A 23,467-nucleotide genomic window follows, 5' to 3' on the forward strand; every position below is an offset into this window, starting at 1 on the left:
CAAAAATGATCATTATCATTGCTGTTTTCACCTGCCTTTCAAAACCAAATGCCTGTTATCTTTTCTTTGCTTCACCCAGATACATTCTATGGTGCATGCAGTTAAACATAAAATGATAAAATGTTTCTATGGACAGACTATTTTTCAAGGAAACCTCCCTTTCCCCATTCTTTCTTCAGGAGAGCAGCTCAAACCTTCCATTTCCGTTTCCGCAAGAGGATCAGCAAAGCGTTTTTTCAACAGTCCATGCCAGGTCTACTTGTGAATCAGCCTGGTGAGTTTAATGCTTCATTTATGAGGGGATGGGTGCATCTAAATGCCTCTTTCCCTAAAGAACTTCCATTGCTAGCAAGTTGGTGCCAGAATCCCAAGACATAGAACCAACCAAAGCATTCAAATTCACCTTGGATGTACATGAATAGTGCTTACATGCGAGGCCTACTTGTGTGAACAGTAAAATATTAGGGAAGTTCTCCCAGGGGAGAATGCAGTGGTACTAGTTTTTATTGATGGGGTGCAACAAGGAGGCAGAAGTTTTGAACTCAAAAGCTCTGATGCTACCACATCTTCTGCGAGCAAATTTCTGTGACGTGTGCAATGATGCTTGTGCCTGTGGATAAGAAACTGCCTTCCAGTGCCTTTAATTCAGTCAGATTGGTTCATTTAGTTCAGTATAGGCGATGAGCATTTTGCGCAGGATTTTCATTCCTGGCCCCTGCATACATAAGTCCACTCTGCTCTGCCTCAGTCTGCCTCATTCCCCCCATTCTGCCCTCTTCTAGGGTCCCAAAGTACCCTTGCAGCAGCAGCAGTTGCATATCAGTTGGACGCATGCAAAATGGGCACAGCCGGTATTGCATTCTGTTACCTGACAGTGGCTCTCCAGAGCTCCAAGCAAGGGTTTCAACTAATTCTACCTGGAGATGACAGGGATTCAACATGCAAAACATGTACTCTACCCAGAAACACCACGGTGCATCTGCATCAGCATAACCAGACGCCTTCATCGGCCCCAGCTGCAACAAAACACATCTCTCCCATATCAGTCTCTACAGCCACAGCAGGCCCTGGAGCCTCACACTCTTCCATTGTCTCCCAGGACAAATGGATGCCAACAAACCCCTGAGCTCCAGCCCTTCTCCTTTACTGTTTATTTATTTATCTGCCAAATCCATATATCCCTTGACTGAAGAAAAAAACAATGAAAACATGAAAGTGGTTTTATTAAAAGAATCAGACAATGAAAATACTAGTAAAAACCGTGGAAAGCAACTATTAAAAAAATTATTAAAATCAACAATATGCTAAAAAAAAAAATTTAAAAAACATCGTCAACAATGTCTGGGTAGGCATGCCTAAGAGCCTAAAGAGTTTTTAGCAAGTGTCAAAAAGTGTACAGTTAAGGCTGGTGTTGATAGGAAGGGAGTTCTGAAGTATGGGTCTCCTGAGCATTCTTGGAAATGTGGAACGAGCATTACATGGCATCTGTAACAGTGCCATTTGGCAGATTGAAGTGATCTTGCGGGTAAGCCGGTCCCAAGTTGTTAAGGGCTTTATATACTAAGAGCAGGGCCGTCTTTACCCAGGAGTGCAAGGGGTGCAGGACACCCAGGTGCCGAATTCTGGGGGGCGCCAGCTGAAGCCGCCGAAGCTCTTAACTGTTATGAAATAATAAATAATGTTGATCAAGCTAGAAAAACAACATACATATATACCTAGGTATTACCAAAATGTATACCTACTGTTTCACTAAAGGACTTTTGACTTTGGGCGCTCATTTACCAAAGACGCGGCACTTGTCATTCACAACAGCGGCACTTGTCAGACTCAACAATGGCGCATGTCATTCTCAACAGCGCCGTGCACATGAACTTAACTAAATTTGGGGGCGCTGGGCGGATCTTTGCACCCTGGCGGCGCATATGCTAAAGACGGCCCTGACTAAGAGAAACATATTGAACTTGGTCCAGTAGCAAATCAGCAACCAGTGCAGGTCTCTGAGCAGAGGTGTTATACGCTGGCGGGGTCAGCTGCTCTCAGCAATCATGCTGCAGCATTCTGCATCTTCCGTATCACAGAGCACATTACAGTAATCCCATCGTGAAGTATGAATATTTGTGCATATTGGAATCCACTGATAAAATACAATTCAGCCCTCCTCCCACCATTGCACTTTCTCTTGTTAGATTTATCTCGCCTGGCCTAGTGATTTGGAGACTTGTGCTCTTCAGCAGCTCCCACTCATTTAGGTAAGACTTGCGGCAGCCCTATTGGTAGTCATAAATCTATAGGGCACCCTTTTAGGATGAGAGACGTTAAAAATTCTGCATTTCTTACCCTAGCTTTGCATATATAAAAAAAAAAGGAAGGAAGGAAGAGGGGGGAAATCCACACTTTTTTTAAAAAAACGTGTCTAAATATTATCTTTTCACCATATTGAATGAAATCTGGAGTTAAACAAAATACAGGTGCTTTTGTAGCGGGGCGTCCACGTCTGACATGCAGTTCTTGGCGTCGAGGGTTAAATTTAAATCTACATTGCCTGGTTACCAATCTCTGCAGTTGCACCCAGGCAGGACTAGGAAAGATTGATGATTGTGATTGTGAGATTAATCCTGTAATGTTTACAAGACTCCTGAGCTGAAACCTGGTTGGTCATATCATGCTACCCAGAGAAGGCTGCTTGGCTTGCCAGGGTAATTTCTTCCGATGCAGTAAATAACTAGGCATAATGAAAATACTCTGATGTATTCTACCGGCTGATTGATGCTCTGCATGTGATATGGCACAAGCAGTGCACTTCCTATCACAAATTTACATATACAAACCAGTCGAAGAAGCAGGATAATGTCAGCATCCCCCAGAAGCCCTGGGATGCTACACAATTTTATAGCAGTTATGAATTACTGTTGACCTTTCTGGCCTCTTCCACCAGTGTGTTAGACGAAAGCGTATTGAAAGTCATTAGTCTGAAGCAGCCATTCTTTACATAATTATGGCCATTTGCGTGGGAGCAGATAGTGTTTCTTTTTATTGTTAAAAAATTAGCATTAGAGAAATCAGTCCTGCAAATCTATAGTAAATCTGTTACTCTAAACACACATTTTAATAAAAGAAAGGCAACATAGTGCTTTTGACTTCTCCGCAGCACAGACATGGATGTTTCTGAAATTAGGTGAAATCAAATCGTGGGCTGGCTGGCTTGTTTGGCACCTCATGGTTCAAAGAGAGAAAGCAACAAACCGTTTAAGCAGAATGTACTTGCTGGCGTTTTCAAGTCTAAAAGAACAAGGGACTCTCTTTCCGTGGATAAATGTCTTCCCAAGAGCAAATATGGGTGAAAGCTTTTGAAATCCTATAGATGCATTGCTAAAAAACCACACACCCCACCACTATCTTTCATACTAAACATGTGAATAATCAGGCTTTCAGAACATCACTAGAACACAGCACCTTATTATCATTTGCATTTTAATGTCCTTAAAATTATTACACAAAAGGAAATGTTTTTGATACATTACAGCATTTCTTCTAAATGTGTGATTATGTTAATGGGTTTTCAATCAGTATCCTAGTCTGACACCATAAGAAAATTTATGCAAAGTTCATACCCTGTCAGGGCCTTTAATCAGGACCATTTATTAGACCCCTGCTTTCTTTGATGGTTGCTTCTCTCTTTATTAAATATACTGACTTGGCCATCTGAAGAAAAGGACAATAAAAGGTTACTGGGGATGAAAGCACGGATGCTATTTGCTCATGTTTCCTTTACAGACACGTCTTCAATAATTAAGGAAGGGCTTTCTTTGGCCTTTTAGGCGTTTGAAGTGCATATCAAACATAACACTTAGTTCTTGTTTTTATGGAATGTTTAATGCCCAGAATTAGTCTTAAGCACAAGAAGACGGCTAACTTGGAAATGCTGGCTGAGTGTTTTCAAGGGACAGCTTTTACAGAAAATCATAAGGCTGCTTTGTCAAAAGGCACCATACTTTCTCAGAGGGGGCAAGGAAGGAAGACAGGGAAAGAGGTTTAAAGTATTCCAATAAAACACTCCTCATTTCTTTCCTCCTTTGACCCTTCTTGCCATTTAGTTTGTCCTTTTTAGGGACCCTCCTGCAGAACTATCTCTATTTGCTTACTTACTGCTATATATTAAAGCCAGTGCTTTTGACTGAGAAAGACGCCATATCGGAAAGGGTTTCTTTTTGCCACGAACTTATTTGTTGTTTTCAACACTTCATTAATATACTGCAGAAGAAGAACTAAACAGCACCTTCTCTCTCTCTCTCTCTCTCTCCTCCCCCCCCACCCCACAGCGCGGATTACCTGCAGAGAAAAACACACCACAAACCGAAGATCTAGCTAAGTGGTATTGACAACCTGGGGTTTGGATACAAATTCAATATGAGAAAACAAACGCACTTCAATGAAATACAAATAAACAACAAATTCTGTTTTAACATGTCTAAATAGGTTGTGGGTGAGTGACAGGCTTAGGTCTCATAGGAAAGCCATTAGTTGAGCATTTGATAGGAAAACATTTGATTTGAATGTGAGTTGCACTTCCCCTCAGGGGGTGATCTGAGTGGTATACTGGGGATTCATAGGCGCCCTTTTCACTCTAAAATGCCTGCTGGGCTCTATCATGGTAAATGAAATTTGTAGGTTCTCCTAATACTAACAAGTATCTAACGATATCATTTATTTAGAAGTCATGCTAATTATCTTGGGCCACTGATGTTCATTTTCTCATTCTGCCAAAAATATATTAAAAAGTTTTAATAATGAGCACCTGGGTCAATCCTATGTCCAGTCCTGCTCTTCAAATATTGCTTCATTAGTTTAATTATCAATTTTTATTTTTATGAAAAAAAGAGAGAGAATTCATTATATTTCCCCACAAGCAATTGGCAAAGAGGAGACGAAACAACAAAATTGGCCAGCTAACATTGCCACAAGAAATTAACTGTATCAACAGTGACCTAATCTAGAAAGTAAAGTTTCTTGGACACTAATTGGAATAGTTATCTGAAATATTGATTCATATGCTGATTTACTATATATGCAACAAACTTTTTATTAGCAGTGATAATGACACATTTATACAGCATTTTTGTGTGACTATGAATTCCACTTTTTTCCCCAAGAGTTGTAGCAATTTATAATGAGGTATGCATTTTTCTCCAGGATTAATTACTTTTTTAAAAAAACACACACACAGCTGCACATGAGGCTTCTAACTGAAGGATGCTTATTCTGAAGTCCTAATTTAGGTGTTGGTCTTTGCGCAAGTATGAAGGCCCAAACTTCTGTTCATTTGTTAAAGTTTATTTGTTTATTTATACCACCTCTGCTTATTATTATTATTATTAAATTTCTATACTGCCCTTTATCTGAGAATCACAGAGCAGTTTACAATATAAAAGCACAAAAATACATACCATAGTAATGAACAAAAACAATACCCCCCCCCCCCCAGTTTTAGTGGCCATAGATTTGTTAATAAGCCAAAGGCCTGGGAGAAGAGGAATGTTTTTGCTTGGCGCCTAAAGATATCTAACAAAGGCGCCAGGCAAGTCTCCCTGGGGAGAGCATTCCACATGTGGGGAGCCACCACAGAAAAGGCCCATTCTTGTGTTGTCACCCTCTCGACCTCTCACGCAGAAGGCACACAAAGAAGGGCCTCAGATGATGATCCCAGGGTCCGGGTCATGGAGAGGCAGTTCTCAGGTGAGGTAGGTTAGGCTGAGACATGGTGACAGACCATGATCAGGCTCAGTGGGGTAACAAACCAGGATCTTCCCTATCCTTGTCTCAATGTATACATTTGAAATGTTGGATATTCAAAGCTGGGCTTACAGGATCCGACCTGCTATGGCTTCCTCCTGCATTAACCCTACTGAAATGAATGGAAGGTAAGCGAAACAACAGATGCTCTTGCATAGTTGCCAAAAATTTCAAAGTGAAATCCTGGTGGATCGTGTCCTTAAAATAAGTAAAAGCAGGCAAAAAGAAAAAAAAGGAGGGGGAAGGAGTTAAATTTTCAGTACTGGTGTTTTGCATTGACCAATGCCTTCTGTTGGAGGGGGGGACACACTGCTGAGTATAACGTAGGTAAACTAAGCCTTCATTATTGGTATTCCACTTAACTGTATACATGTGTTTCTGGACTCTCTCATTAGTGCTAAGAATCAGCTTATCTGTCTTGCTGTTGATCTACAAAAGAAGCAGGCATGCTAAATACACCCAGTCATGCCTCCTAGTTTGTAACAGAGAATGCATACTGCATATGTAAGAGGACCTCATCTCATAATACAATATGTTATTATTAAGTAATAATGGTAATTCATGTGCTTTTTTTTTTTTAAAAAACACACCCTCCAATTTTTATATGGCTAAATAGCAACAGTATTTTTCCTCCTTTTCCTCACTAATACTCCGGGAAAGCAAAATAACTGAGCAAGCTAGCAAATAAAACCATCTTTACTCCCCTTGGTATGGAAAGCAGAAGGATACAGGAGTCATATAAAATAGATCTTTTATAGCACGAAACCGTAAATTATGTTGATCAGCTGCCTGTATAAGGTGTAAGGGTGTTTAATAGGCATAAGGTGATTTCTGAGCCTATATAAATATGTATGCTATATAAGGTGTAATGTAAATATACATCTGTAGTTTTATATATTGCCCATGCACGCGCACACACAGCCTGCATATATTAGGCATAGCCGAGGAAAAGGCAAACAATATAGATGAAAATCAGCCTCTGTAAAAGGCAGCAACCCCATGATTCCATCTGAGCCAATCACTTAACATATCATTCATAATGCTAGTCTGCTCCCATCATACTCGTCCTGTCAGTAGCATCCTTCTTCATTTTCTCTTGCTTCTCAGTTCCAAGAAAGTGGAACCACTGTATCATTTACTGTCCAGGACCCAAGCTGCTGATTTAAGGGCTTGCGTTTTGGGTTAATTTCCCCCCTCCCTCTCCTCTCCTTCCCAGAGTATTGTTCTCTGATATCTGGGGTGGCGTGGGGGTGGGCTCTTGAGAAACAATTTCACAGAACACAATGGAAAACCCGCGTCTCCCATGGAATTGTATTAAATATATATGTTTTAAATAATTTAAATCCTTTTACTCCCCTTCAAGATTACCCAATATTTAAACCAAGAAAATCTTAAAAGATAGGACATATGTCAGAGGAGGTTCACCCCGCCCTTTCAAATCCCCAAAGAAATCTTAATAAGAACACACACACACACACACACACACACACACATTTATTGTACGTTTTGAAGAGTGTGTCATTATTTGCCTTAATGAGTTCTAGGCACAAAATCCTGCATTATTTTTTCAGGACTCTAGTGTTCTTGCTGCTATTATTATTATTTACAGTGGACAATGATGGCCTTCTGTCTTAAAACTTAATCACTGCTGCCTATTAAATTTGGGTTTCATATGTTGCTGGAGGTAGAACTGATTATCATAGTGAATGAAATACTTGTTTGGCGTATTCCCAGAGGGCAAAAAGCCATTCTTCAAGGTGATGCATCTCATTTGAGGAATACATTAACAATTGAAGGCAGTTAAAAATACATGTGAACTCCCAGTGAGGCAAACCTGAGGTTGACCATATATATTTACTGACCGGCTCCTGCCTCATTCAGAGAAGAAAACTGTGATATGGAAGGCTGGTTTCTGCATCGTATGAGACCTTAATTTACAACTCTAATGTGGCAAGGAGTTCAGAGCTGCTTAGAAAATATTTAGGATTTAACGCTCTGTATGGGTTTCAGATGACTTTTGTGTCTTCGAAGGTTAAAGGGAAAAAGTATGAGCAAAGATAAGGCTCAACAGCATTAAAGGTCAAGTTTGCGATTGAAATTAGCTTCTCATTTCAAGGTTGCAGGACAAAATAGAAAGAATAAGACAGATGCAGCTCCCAAGCCATATGGAAAAAAGTTTTATTTTTTTCCCCAGGAAAGAAATATAGCAAGGCCCTACTTGAAATCAATTGTTATTCATAGGAAAGGCCAGGTCACAGTATGATTATATTATCTGGATTAACACTCTCAGCACAGGCCAAAGAAGCTGAGAGAATATCCTATTTGAGGATGGATGTAGACAAACATTCTTGTCAACGTCATGTTTGTTGATCTTAACATGCTCCCCGCCCACTGCCCCCGCTTTTCTGGAATTATTATTATTATTATTTTCTAGTATCTAGTGTTTCTAGTATCTAACCTTATTTCTAAGAAGAGCTGAAGGAAAGTAGATTTCTGAGGGTTCACATGATCTACATTAGTGTACATTTGAATGCCTATGTTGCATATAGAAAACAGCTGAATAATAAGAACATTAAAAAAAACCTGATTAAAAGGTAGTCCATTACTTCTGTCTACTTTTCCCCCATCACAGTCAGCTGTGTTTCGTAGACTGTAGTTGCGTGGTGAGTATTGTTATAACATATTTCACCTCATTTGAAAAGAAGTAAGCTACTTTGAATTAGAAACACGGCAAACAAATAAACTGATGGTGATGGAAAACAGGGGGAAAACAGCATGGGAATATACATGGTATAGGAAAACAGTGAAACAAAGTCTATAAAATGGTGTACTATAGGGCAGGGTGATGGATGTGTATGTGAAGCACTAATTGCAACACTTGTGTGTGCGTGTGACACTCACACTGCCACTTTCCACATGGCCGTTGTGACAGGAAGGGGCATATTACTTGCAGGAAAGGATCTTATTTCCAAGGCCCTTGGAATGCTCAGAAAGTATGTCATCTCCACTGACATTTCCAGCCTTGATGGAAGAGAGGTGAATTTTGCAAAACAGATGATGCACAGGAAGCATTCAGAATGTGCATTCAGCTGCCTGTCCCCAATCCACCTATATTCTAGTAATCTGGAATGTGAGCCCATCTGCAGCACCGGTTAGCCTAGGGTCTAGGGACAGCACATCCCGTTTTGCCACTTGAAACAAAATGGGAAGTGCTGCCCTGCTGTGCTGTGCTGGCCGCTCCACTGCCTCATCTGCTAGCACCACCGCCACCTCACCCATGTCTGCCAGTGCCACTTCTGTGCCACCTTTACCACTGGCCAGCATCTCGCCAGATTTCAGCAAGATTTTGCCAGAAATCTGCACCAATGCCAGCAACACCATGGGGCACCTGCAGGGCTTCTCTTATTCAGGGGCTTCTAGCATCTCAGGCAGCTGCTTCACTCTGCCTCGTGGGTCCTGCTAGGATCCAATCATGCACTCTGCTGGTACTGCACTGTATCATGATGGTCACTTGTACCATTATTGGGAATACACATTTTTTAATTCGATCCAGGAGTTCTCGCAGCACACATAATACTTTGCTAGGGCACTGATATGGTACTCAGGTTTGCATAGCTAGATGATGTCTTTGTATTGAATTGAAATGGTGGTGTTGGCAAGAAGAAGAAGAAGAAGAGTTTGGATTTGATATCCCGCTTTATCACTACCTGAAGGAGTCTCAAAGCGGCTAACAATCTCCTTTCCCTTCCTCCCCCACAACAAACACTCTGTGAGGTGAGTGGGGCTGAAAGACTTCAGAGAAGTGTGACTAGCCCAAGGTCACCCAGCAGCTGCATGTGGAGGAGTGGAGACTCGAACCCAGTTCACCAGATTACGAATCCACTGCTCTTAACCACCACACCATGCTAGCAAGACCATTCGTATGGGGCCAGCACTAGTATCACTGCATTTGCCCGGCTGCGTACCACTGTTATTGTTGGGTCACCACTGCTTGTTGCCTGGAAAGCTTTCCTTCTGAGGGGAATCCACTCAAGCTGCTTTGCTCAGGACTCTTTCAAACCTAGTGGCCCTTGAAGAATTAATTCTCTCCAGTGTGGTCAGTGGGTAGGAAGTTTGCTTGCACAAGAGACCCTCAGATTATTATTTCTACTCAGCTGTAAAACACAGAGGGTGGCCACAGGCAAATCTAATCCTCGTTTGCCTGGCTAAACTGTGGATCAATAGGGATTTTCAAGCTTTTTCGTATTCAAGCAAAGTGCAATACAAATGCTTAATAATGATAACAACAATTCTGGTGCAAACCTGATTTTTTTTTTTTTTAAGAGTAAAATTGCATGTGGCACAAAATATGCTTCCTACAACACTTGATCTAGGAATGACTCGAAAAAGACACATTCCTGCCAACATCTTCAAAGCTGCCATGTACTCAAAGAGGTTTACAACTTCCAGTTGATTTCCCTAGTGTACTTTGTAATGTTCTACAATAACATTTGTTCTGGGAACACAACGCCCATTCCAAGCGTTAGGTTTGTAAGTCCAGTTTTTGTAGTGTCTGTCAATACTTTGTCAGCTATATAGTTCACTGGGGTAAAAAGAAGAAGAGCTGCACTGATTACTGTATTCAGGTGAAATGCAGTTAAGGAAGAAGCTTAGGGATTGGAGCGAGCAATAATGACATCACTCCGGTATGCTTCGGGAAGGAGAAGGAGAGGCCTGCCTATTGGAGGGAACGTTATGACATCACACGGACTCATAAGAGGGACTAAACTCCTCTCTCCTTAATTTTTTATGTAAAAAGGAGTCACAAAAGTGTGTGGGGTGGGGGAGTGGAGTGAGGATTTGAATTAAGGCAGTGGTGAAGTGGGAGGTGCATATTAAATCTTTTCCAGGGTGATCTTCCTAATGAAAATAGTTCCGCTCCTCCTCCGCTGCTGCTTTTTAACCTGTTATCTAACCCGTTTTTACCCTGTATTTATGAGCTTTCCCTAATTGGCCAATATCAGCTTTGAAAAGGCAATTCCACTGAGAAACAGGGCTGGAGAGTTAAAGGACAACTCCCAACACCATGGCCCCAGTCTGAATCAGATCCCCACCCCACCAATCTTTTGTATAAATGTTTGTGGGTTCCCAGCATTTCTTTTGGTTTGTCACCAACAGTCAGAAGGGAAGAAGAAAGACAGGCAACACTTCAAAAACTTATAGGCTGCCAGGCTGAGTAGACAGGACAGGACAGGACTATATGGATTAATGGCCAGATTCAGTATAAACACGGCTCCATTTGTTAAACAAACTCATCTCTTTGGTTTAGATTTAAAAGCAAGGGGAAACTTCAGGGCCATTTCGAGGAATAATTTTGTACCAAGAAAACAATTTCCAAGTCCAAAATATAAGCATGTAGCACTGCTTTGGAAATTCACCACCATGTTTAATTCCTGCCCCATTCCTTTGAAAGATGCATGAACAGTGACAGAGAAACAATTTCGCCCAGTTTGTGTTACAAAGGGGTGTTGGGAGTGTGCTGCCGCTATATGGCCATAGGCGATGGTTTGTTTATAGGAATGTTTCATAAAAACAAATGGCATCCTGTTAAGATAGTTTAGCATCCCAAAAGTTAAGAGATGTAGGGGAACTACAGTTGCCAAAGAAACAAGGGAACATACAGTTTTACACCAAACACTTTCTGAAGGGCAAGGATAGGCAACATGGTGCTCTCTAGATGTGACTGTGCTACTGTTTCCATCATCTGTGGCCATTGTCCATGCAAGCCGAGCTTGATGAGAGCTGTACATCTGAAGGACACTACATTAGCTACACCAAAGTAGGGTTTCTTTCCAGACTTCTTCATTTCTAAAATGCATACATTGTCATCATATAGAACAGTTGGAATTATGTTCTTCCAGCTGTGAACAAGAAATAACTTATTCTCCATGAAAATGACCTCCTAGAGAGAGCCATTGTTATGGAACCCATCACGACAGTGGTCCCTGCTGTGATGAAGATCAGCTGGATTGTATCTAGTGTATATGAACAGTGGCCAAATAGTCAACAGGATGTCCCCACTTTGGCCACAATCCACGGAGGCACAACACTTTCCATGCACACACCTGATTCCCTTTCAGATTTTAGTCAAGTTCCAACCTGTTGGAAGGCAGTTAACTTACAGTTTATTTGTGTTCCTATCGTATTCAATAAATCTCTCCAGGATTTAGTTTGCTCTTACCTTCACATGACCTCAGAATTGCACAGTGTTGACATTTTTGGATATCAAATGCACGTCTGGCTTGAGTATCTATTGTCAAACACTTCCCAATTTACTGTATTTAAACACATCTTTTAAGGTGAGTAGTAACACATTTCCATGTCTTAGTTGTATGGAATGTATTTTTCTGTTTAGCCGAGCCACCTGGGTTTCATATATATCAAACTGATTCTCAGGAACACACACACACACACACACACACTTCCCCCTGTCCAGTAAAGGGTCACTTTCCAGACTATCAGGTTCTGGACACAGGGAGTTGGTTGCCAGTTCAATCAAGCCTGAGGCAGGTGCATAGTCAGAAAACAAACACAAAACCAGGCAAGTTTGGGAGGCATTGTGTAGTCAGAACCATGTAAGAACTGACTTCCAGACCAAAAATGAGGTAATGGGAGGAAGCACTTAGGGAGTGTTATAAGAACATAAAAAGAGTCCACTGGATCAGGCCAGTGGCTTAACTAGTCCAGCATCCTATTCTCACAGTGGTCAACCATATGCCTTTTAAAGTGTTCATGCCTTCTTTGCAGACACTCAATGAGTGAACCTTTTACATTCTGGAGGAAATAGAAATGTTCTGTTCGCATGCACATATAATGATCTTAGTTTGACACACACACACACACAACTTTCCTATTTCTTATTGTCAGTAACATACTGGCTCCTGTGATGAGCAGGCAGATAAGATGCTGCTGGCAGCTGGTCTGCTTCTGCATCCACTGCCTCTCCTCTTGACTGCCACACCATGTTGATGATATATGATTGTACATAAAGCACATGTGATAATAGCCAATCAGGGAAGGATACATCATGATGCATGACATCATCCACTCATGCCACATTCCCAAGGTGCACTTTGGTGAAAAAATGCACAAAAATCCAAAGATACTTCAAAAGCTCGTAACAGATAACTTTTGTACTAGTTCATACCGTCGGATTTGTAAATTGGCACACATATTTCCACTCATGATGTGGTCAGGTCACCCACAACTACTTATTTCCTCTCTTCCAAGCTAGGGGACAGCTTTTCTTTCTCTAATAAACACTCTGTTATGGCCATAAATAAAAAGCATATCCATATTTTTCCAGTTATATCTCTATAAAGTGCTTGCTATGCCGTATTTAAACAGTATGCCTCATCCTAAGCTTGTAATTATGGACAATAGTTTTCTTATGTCTTCAGCTGTAACCAGCAGAATTTCACAAAGCTTCATAATCAGGCTTGCATTGAGCAATAAGTAGGACATACCTTCTGTGTGCCAGTGGCAACATTCCTTCTTCAACAAGGAGAAATACTTTTCTCCTGCATCTTTCATTGTTACTTGTCAAAAAGTTATTCTCTGGATGAAGAACAGCTAATGATGAATTTGAGAATGAAGTGCCATTGCCAAACCTCAGAATTCAGAAATCCTGCTTTGACCTCATGAAAATATGAAACTGTCTGAACGGTTGTGAGTTTAGGAAATAACAAATTGTAGCATTTTATTTCCCATACCGTTTTTAAGCTGGGGACATTTATCATGAGACTCATGATAAATCACAAATCTTGGCAACGCTGAAAAGGAAGACAGAAGCTCTTCAGAACATTTGGTTCTCCTTATATAAATTAGTATCACACTCCATTAGAAAGCTTTAGTAAGATGCACGTTTATGCAAAACTTACATAAATCGAATGGATTAACCAAGCAATTAAAACGTATCCCATCAATCAGCTAAGTTGGTCTCCACTGTGTGGGTCATTTGGTGTTTTTAAAGATGGCTCTTGGTTTGAACCTGCCCTCCCAAGCACGTTCAGTGTCTTTTGATGGGCCGCTTCTCTGCCAGCTGAACTTCGCAGGCCAATTTGGCTATGGTGGCAGCATCCCAACCAGTGCTGGGTGGCTGTGCCTAGCAACCCCTTTTTATTTTCTGCTGTATTGCACAATGGCTAAGAGGTCTTGAATGTGTCAAAAATTAGGCATGGCATGGAAAAAGTGGATAGAGAAATTTTTCTTCCTCTGCAACTCTAGAACCAAAGTAGCGCTAAGCAGCTCTTTGTCAGAGTGCAATGACTGGTGCTTGTGCAACTAGGCTCCCCCCCCAAAATAATCTGTTCTGGGGACTCCCCTAACTTTCTGGAACAGATTTGGGAATGGCGCAAGGGGAAGAAGAGGGGTGCAAGTGGAAGTTGTTCTGCTTCTGCAGTTGTTTAGTTGAGTACTGATCAGGCACCCAATGAAGCTGAGTATTGGGAGGTTTGGTACAGACAAAAATAAATGAAACAGATAAATGGATATATGTGTGCCAGCGATAAATATATGCAGGCACAAAACACATATGAGCACCTCAAAGCTCCTGGGAAGGAGGGTGGGATACAAAGATGAGAAATGACTAAGTCATTTTGTGTGGTCACTTCTCACAACCCCCCCATCTCTTTTCTTCTCTAGCTCCTCTACCAGTGGATTTTCCATTTGTAGCGGCTCCTTCCCAGCACTAGCACCTTAAACAGCACTGGTTTCTCCTTTGCACTTTGGTATGCCCTGTCAGGTTTGGGACACTGAACAGTCCCTTCAGGACTGAATTTAGTCAAGCGCCACTAGTCAAGTTGACATCAACAGCAGCTAGGTGCTTCTTAGGAAGAGTACAAGAACATGGCACTCATTGACATTGCCTTCTTTGTGGTGGTGCCTCCCATTTGATATGCCCTCTGTGTATTCAAGGGCCAAGTGAAAACCCACCAGTTCACTCAGGCTTTTGATGCTCACTAGCTGTAACTGGATAGCAGTTACATAGTATGGTATTTAGTGTGCAGCACTACAGTAAAAATTGTGATTGAACTAGGGAGGACTGGGAACTTCGCTCACCCCAAACCCTTGAGAGCTGTTGCCAGTCAGTGCAGACAATATTGAGCTAAATGGGTCAATACTGACCATGGACCATTGAGAACATAGGCAGCTTCCTGTGTTCTCAATTAATATTTTTTTGGTTTCCAGCGAGTTTATTCTTGTTTAAAGTGATTATAGTGCAAGTCTACAAGATATCATGCAGTTTTGTGTTCTATAACCTTCCCAAGCTGTGTGTGAAATGTATTATTTCTGCCTTTGAAAGCTTCATGTATCTCTGCTTTTTCGCTTAGATCCATTTTAACTTTGCCCCATACACTCTCATATTTCATTACCAGCTCAAGGAAAAGTGTCTTACAGAGCTTTCTTTGTCTGATATAGGTGGGTTTTGCTTTCTGCCCTTCACCTGCCAGATGGATCAGCAGGTGATTTTTGCCTTTTTTAAAAGGTGAGAGCTGCTATGCCTTCTTACTTCTTCCTGTAACAAAAAAAATAAATGATTTATATATGCATCAGAGCTACTTGCACATGCTTCTTAAGTTTCTGACATCCCTCATTTTGAGGGACTTCTTATATTTGTTTCCTTCTCTGCTCACAGGACACCTGCTGATATTTCTCAGCCTCTTTACAGTAAGTGACACCTGAGCATTGTATCCCAAACCAACTTTCCTTTTTGCATCTCCAGCCAACTCCAGCCTCCAAGGTATCTGGCCCCTGGCAGCTCTACCAGAAATTAGTCAATATAAGGTAGGCAGAGAGTTAGAGTGAATTGCTCTCAGAAGTGATTAGAGGTAGACATATTATACAGTTTAATATATCAGTTGTCCTTGGGTTTTGTATGAAACAACCAAGGTGTATCTAAGCAAATTGCGTTCTCCAGCTTTGCTGCTCTTGCTGCTAAGTGCTGCTGACTTTATCATAGAGCAGTAATGGAGAACTGTGGGGAACTTCCATCAGTTCTAGCCAGCAAGCTTAGCGACCAGGGAATGGTAGTCCTCAACATTTTAAGAGGCACAGGTTCCCCATCTTTGTCATAGAGCCTGAGCTAGACTGGAGATTAGAGTAGCCACCAAGGTAATTTTTTCTTAAAGGCTGCCCCAGTGTTAAATAACATAGGGGCTATATCAAAATTTCCAATTCTTTCCTTAAATCATTTCAAGACATTGTTTTTGCTTATCAATAGTTTTAGGGTCATTCTTTTCTGCCGTAAATTTCTGAAGTGCTTCCAACATTAATTACAAATAGACCTTTGCTGTCTACTGATGAAGTCTCTTGCTGTGTTAACAGAATGCAGGAAGGTAATCCTTTAGATCAGGTAATTTAGTGATTTAGCCTTCACTGAATTGCATTCACCCAACAGTCGTGTGTGATTTTTATTTTGGGCATTTCTCCTTTAAGTTGGCTTTGTTTTGACAGTTTGTTGTCTATAGATTCAGCGGTGTTGTGAGTGACCATTGTAAATGCTGACAGCTCCCTTTCCAATATGTTTCTTTTCCTTTCTTTTTAAACAGCATTGCCTCTAGTCACATAATAACTTTTCATTTGTCATTTCAATTAAGTGAAGTTTCCACTATCCTCTGACTTTATTTAAAAGTCTAGTAAACAACCCATATGCCCCACTGATCCAATACAAGACCTGACATATTTGTGAAGCTTGCTGCCAAATTCACAGGCACATGCAGAACTAGGGTGGAACATTATGATTATTATCAACAATAATGTTTCCTTGTAGGGGGGAAAAACTACACAATTGTAAAATGTTTTCATGCCAAACAAGCTAAAGTGTTGCACTCTTTTAATTTTGGGGTGGAGAACTTCCAGGGCTCTCTATCTGGCCCTCAGGACTCTTCCTAGGCCACACCCCTCTCACTAGGCTGTACTCTCTCACCAGAGCATTTTTGCAGGGCTAGAATATGTCCTTGAACTGTATCATTGCCTCTTGCTTACCTGGATAGATGTGTGTGTTTTTGTGTGGTGTAGGAACTCTGGTTTTTGCTGTAAGAGCCACATCCATTGCTCCACCCACTTTTTGGCCTCTGGTTCCACCTACCATTGGTATGAACCTTGGAAAGTTGCTCCTTTTATAACTACACCACAGACAGTAACTTGTCTTTTGAAGCTAAATCAAATCACAAGGCCAGCCATGGATATGGGAAAATCCAGGTTGAAATCCCTAATCAGTCATAAAGTTGATTTCTTGGGCAAATCTCTTCAGTTTTACCTACCTCACAGGGTTGTTGAGAGGCTAAAATGCTGGCCTAAGCCCCTTGGAGAAAGGTTGGCATAGAAAAGGCAGCTGAGGGAACAGTCCTTTGGTTCCTTGGATGGCGTATTGTGGGTAATGTGAACCTCCCTCCCTGTGGATGTGTCCACCATGACCTGGGTCTGGTCTTGGATTGTTAGGTTGATCAAACCTAGAGATAGTGAGTTGCTTAAGGTTCTTCACTGATCTTCACAGCTGTGCAATGTTTTCACCTGGATTTTCAACACCCAAACCCATTACTCCAGCTATCACTGTTCTAAAGTTAGTGTGGATGTACACATATCAAAGCTCTTTATTTGGAATCAAGGGATTTTGAGGAGTTTTGCTTTAATCAGCTAGGGACCTGTGCACCTTTGAGATTCTCACCTACTTTAAGTAGCATTTGGATCAAAGAAGGGTGCCCAATCTGAACTCCAGTGCCCAGAAGCTTTGATTAAGGGATTCTCTTTCAGAAGTAACTCAAAAGCTTTTTGGTGTGGACTGCCATTAATCCCTAACAACTAAAAAGACAAGGGATTATATGAACTCTCTAACAGATTACACCCAACATTTGTATATTCCAGCCTTATACATATTTATTCAAATTGCAGAGCTATAAGATGGCCATCTGGGCTAATGAATTATTTTTGCAAGCTAACGTTTAGCACAATTTAATGCAAGGCTGGTGTATTCTGTGTATTCCTCGCTTTGGAAATGTGCTGTTACCCTCCCAGACTTACTGAGGTTGAATAGGCTTGTAAAGAGGTGACATTAATTTTGTAGTAGCTGTGATAATTAACGTCCACTTGCCCCTCCTTCCACCCCCTCTCTCTTCATGCTAACAGTTGTTTGAAGTTCAGCAATTCCCCTCCCATCTTCTTCCTGTTTTTTCAGGTGAGCTCAGATAAAATATCCCTATTGCATATATAGTAGATTTTGAACCTGGTTATAAAGACATGTAAAAGTGACCCTGCTAGCAACTCTGTTGCTCATGCTGAGGTTTAAACACTGGAATTGGTTTCCCAGCGGATTTTCACTTTCACAAGTACTTAATGCAGCTTTAGGTGTCCCCAGGGCAGTCTGAACTGGCCACCGAATATCTTTTTTAAGGGGAGTGAACAATGGCTTAGTTCCACCACTGCTGAAAGTCAAGATTCATGTATTTCCTCTCAACGTTTAGTGTTCCTGGAGGCACTCAGGACTGTCGCATTAGTGAATGAGGCTGTTTTTATCCATCCCAAGGCTAGGTACAGTGTAGGTGAGGGCAATCCAAGCTTCCCCATGGTGCTTTGTCAAAGCTTGTTAACCCTAAACTGAGCCGATTACTACTCTGGAGTATGATTACAATTGTAATTTCAAGCCTATTTAAAAAAAGCAGAGCCTTTTAGCTGGCAGAGGGCTTTGATTACAGGAAACACAGCATAACTTTTATTTTGAAAGGATTGTCAATCCAGGACTATGGAACTGCCATTTTTGTTTTGTTTTATGATAGGCATATTTCTAACTGAGGAGTGTTTACTGCGTGAATAAAACAAAACTAATTTTGCTCTCAAATAGTCTCAGACTGGAATTCTGAGGACCAATCTAGCCTTTCTGTGGTTTACCTCCTGAGTCTACTAACCAAACATAACAGAATTTACACAATGTCTTTTTGGGGCCTAAGAATACCACACCTCCAAATTCTATAATTTTTAATTTGGGGATGCCCCTGTGCTGCAGTGAAACTTCTCTGCTTTTATCAACACTCTCTTGGCTTCTATTTAGATGTGTGCTCCTTGATGAGTAGCTTCTAAATTTACTTCAGCTTTTACTTTACCTGAAATCCCATGGACAGAAATTTGGCCGGAACTTCAGAGTTGGTAAAGTGTTATGTTTTGCTTGTGCTAATCTAAGGTGCTGAAATTGCTATTTATGAGGACTTCATCCCTGGAACATTATCTGCCTTTCCTAATCCAGCCACCACAATAAGAACATAAGAAGAGCCTACCGGATCAGGCCAATGGTCCATCTAGTTCAGCATCTTGTTTTCACAGTGGTCACCAGTATGCCTGTAGGAATCCTACAAGTAGGACTCAAGCACAAGAGCACTCTTCCCTCTAGGGAAAACAAAACACGTTAGCTAATATTCCAGAAGTTTTACTTCCACGTGCTTCTTCATCACATGTCTCAGCTTGTTTTACACTTCAAACGTAACCAAATTTGTTATACTGAAATTTGTGCTAGTCTCATTTTTTTGTAAACATGTGATTTACTACGTTGGCTTACTAGAAAATACAGTAAAATATCATTGCTTGGAATTTTAAAAGCAGCACTATAAAAAACACAAATCTGAAATACTGGGAAGAAAAACAACATGCATCCATTTGTAGTATATAGACCACTTCTTCTGCATTATATTTACATTTCAAACAAGAACACAATCAAGGGAACACCCCTTCTGCATCATCTCCATCTAAGTTAGATACGGTGAACCTCAGACCTGATCACTACATGCTTCGCACAGAGAGCACATCACATAGGAGCTTCCAGATAAATCACACACTACCTGTATGTATCTTCGAAAGTAATTTGACTCATTTGAGTTAAGCCAGAGCCCTTCACACAGGGAGACTTCACATTTACGGTACTTCTCAGAAGGTTCTCACACCCAAAAGATCCCCACAGTGCTTATCAACTGTTCATACAAAGCAAGGCTAGCCAAAGTGGTATCTTCAATGTGTTGTTGGACTACAGTTCCCATCAGCCTCAGCTTGTGTAGCCAATGGTTAAGATGAGACCAACAGGATGTTACTCCTGCTACACTGAATTGCTGATCCCCCACATCCGATGATACTGCATAATAGCTGCAGATTCAGTAAACAATGAAGAGGGATTTCTGGGTACTACCCATTATTCCCACTGAAGAAAATAAAGAAGCAGCTGCTCATATGGGCCTCTATGTGCACAAGTGACCAAATCTCACAGAATTTATTTGAATAGAAAGGATTGTAAACAGCACCTTGGACAAATGAACTTTCCTCCCAACCCAGTCTTGATAATTGTCTATGACCTTTTTAAAGAAATAAAAAAAATCAATGCTATATTTTTATATAGACCACAAAAATCTGCATATCTACAGAGTCCTATATTTCATTAAATATTCAAATGGCTCTGCAATATTTAAACAAAATCCATAGGCTAATTTCATTATTGCCACAGGCAGAATATTGTATTACCTGAAAAGTGCTCAATAAGATTGATTTGTGTTTTACCTTCTGTAACACAGAGTCTCGACTGACCACTTGCCAAGCCAGGTTGCAAGAGTCTTTGAAAACCACAAACTGTGCTGCTGTCTGTACAATACATTGCCCGGAATACTCTGGCTGTGCTTTGAAACCCTGCAAAATATCAATGACCGCTCCAGATCCAATAACTACCCAGGCAGAGGTCCTTTACTGAAGATCTTTTGAAGTAGCTATTAGTACAAATCAAAGGTTTAGTGTGTTCTTATCTATTTCCCCCTCTTTCCTCCTGGCCCATCTCGAATATTCATAAATGATCCGCACACATTTGCAGCCAGTTATCAATCCCCTGATAAACCTTGAACTGCTATAATTTAATCCCTTCCGCAATTCTTTATGAACCCCATCAATGCCATTCATAATTAATGAAATTGCAGGATGGGTTCCTGGATGAACTAAAGTTTTTTGCCCTCACGGCCGATCGATGATTCTGACCATGTCTGTTTCATTATTGACAGCATCTGCCCACATTTACTCTTATAATTAAGTTATAGTTCAACTCTTAACTTTTCACAAGTGTTTGAAATGGCTGTATGGTGTTCTTAATTTCAGTTGCTGTTTCATCTCGCTCAGTGGGTGCCTATTTTATTGTTAAAGGTCATACTCATTTGTCTGCTCCAACAAAGGCAGTCCTTAAAGTTGGCTGCAGTTTTGACAGACAGTGGGCCCTATAAGTGATGGCCTTAAGGACAGACCTGGCACTGCGAGACAGTCACCACAGCAAGGGAAATAACAGATAACAAATCATGCCACTATTTTTCCTCCTGGCGTGATTGACGACATCACAGCGGGTATAACTTTTCAGTGTCTTCAGATTAAAACCCCCTCAAACAAATGAGTTCTTAAAATACTGTCCAGGGGCGTCAAAGTCAGCGGCTGGACCCAAAAGCATTTTTTTAAAAAAAGGTTTTATAGTAAGAAGAAAGCCAAAGCCAAAGTGCATAATTCAAGACTATGGAGTGCAATTATTTAATTGTCACAGATCTTCTGGTGCATGGATGGATGGAGAAGCTCTTGAATGATAAGTCACTTGATAATGATGGGACCCATGTGAGGCAACATGTTTAGAGAAAAACAAGCATTTGCCATCAAAAACCATGCAGCTCAGTCACTAATAGCAAAATAGTAAATTTATGTTTTGTCAGGAAATAGTAAAATGTGGACACTTAGGGTTTGGGGATTTTTTTTGTATAATGGGAGCATCATTTTTATAAACATTTTTTTTGTCACTGCTGGGCAAATATAGATAAAAAGAGATAAAGGCAAACTTTCAGACACCCAGTTCAGAAAGGTGCATTTGAATATAAGGCATAGAATAAATCCCAGCTGTTGTCAGTAGCAAGACATTCTCTTTGCCAGCATAGAGATGCAGAGCATTATTGTAAGCGTATCCAAAAATTACAGTATAAATGGGAACCTTCAATTTCCTGCCCATTATTGTTAGCAAATGCTTGCCCTGTAAGTATATAATAGTTGTACTTCTCTAAATATATGAAATTTGCTCTCTGCCTGGCTTTATCTTTTTAAGCCAGATTTTGTTTTTTTAAAAGAAGCTTCCCTAGTCACAAAATAGACCTGTGTATTTGCCGTGAACATTTTGGGTTGAAAGCATATTCAGCATGTACAAGATGTCCTATTTATACGGATAATTCTTGTATGCTTGCATAATTGTAAACGTAGAAAACTCACAAATATGCATACTCAGGTTTCCATCCTATGCTCACTTAACACTTCATTAAGCTAGTGAAAGTGTGTGTGTGTGTGTGTGTTTAGCATAAAGGAGCACTGTCTTGTGATTTAAAACCTAGTGTTTCTGTTGAGTAAATTAAGAGTGGGGATCCTTTAAACAGATATGTAGCCATTCACTCATATTTGTCAGTAGGGTGCTGACTTACACATCTCCCAAAAAGAGGACACAATAATATTGGGTTAGATGCAGCAGTGGTCTGAGTATTAGACTACTTCACTAGTTTATACACTGAGCATCATCATCGTTCATGCCCTCTAATAGCAAACTCCATCGACAAGATACAAAATGAAGCAACCCAAGAATAAAGTTATGGTGTGGTAGTCAACTAAGTTTTTCTCAGAGTAGACCTATTCAAATCAATGCACCTAACCTAGCCTGCAATCTTGTACCAATTTACCTAGGGGTAAGCCCCTTTGGGACATATTTCTGAGTGGACATGCATAGAGTCGCATTGTTGGCATGTTCATTAATTTCAATGGATCTCCTCTGAGTACAACTTAGTTGAATACCACTCATGATATCTATATGCTTAGGCATGCAGATGTATAAACAGTGAAAATTAGAGGAGGAAAGTAAAAGGGGGGGGGGGAATCCCCTAAACAACCCAGTGAGGGCTGAACATGCTCAATTATCTCTAGGAATCATGGAAGGAATGCTGAGTATTAATAGGAAAGGAAAAATGGAACAGGGGTTGGGAGAACTGGCCTCCTTGAATACCAATCAGTCTATACAGCATTCTGGACAAGGGCACAGCAAATTGTCTAGAATTCTGAAGAATAGTACTCCCCAAAAAGGATAGGACTATACTGCAACATTTTGTCTCATGGAGCCTTGAGGGTGCTGCAGGGGACACTGCAACTATAATGTTGAATAGGTAAGAGGTGGAGAAGGGTGAATTTTGGTGTCATACAATGTGCCAATGAAATTTGAGACACCAAGGTCTGCCACTGTCCTACTATTACTATAAAGCTATGTTTTGGCAGCGGAGTTCCGCTCCATTGTGAGGCATTTGTGCTAGTGTGGATCAACCTGGTGGGGAGGGTCTTTGGGACAGATAATCCTCAAACCTCTGTGTTTGGGCTTTAATTCATTTCAACTCTGTAATTTAGAAATCCACGATTCTACAATTATTATTATTTAATTCTTTTTACAGCAATTCCATGCCCATGTCCCGAAACAAAGAGCTCTGTCTTTTTCTTGTAATATTAGAATGCCAATAAAGTATAAATGAATTGAATTGAAAGTGACTTACATTTCAATGAAAGGTATTGTGGCTGGGAAGAAAACATTCCAAGCATCAATTAAGTCTGTTGAATGAGAACATTG

Source organism: Podarcis gaigeae (assembly GCF_964106915.1).
Source record: "Podarcis gaigeae genome assembly, chromosome: 7".
Lineage (NCBI taxonomy): Eukaryota > Metazoa > Chordata > Lepidosauria > Squamata > Lacertidae > Podarcis > Podarcis gaigeae.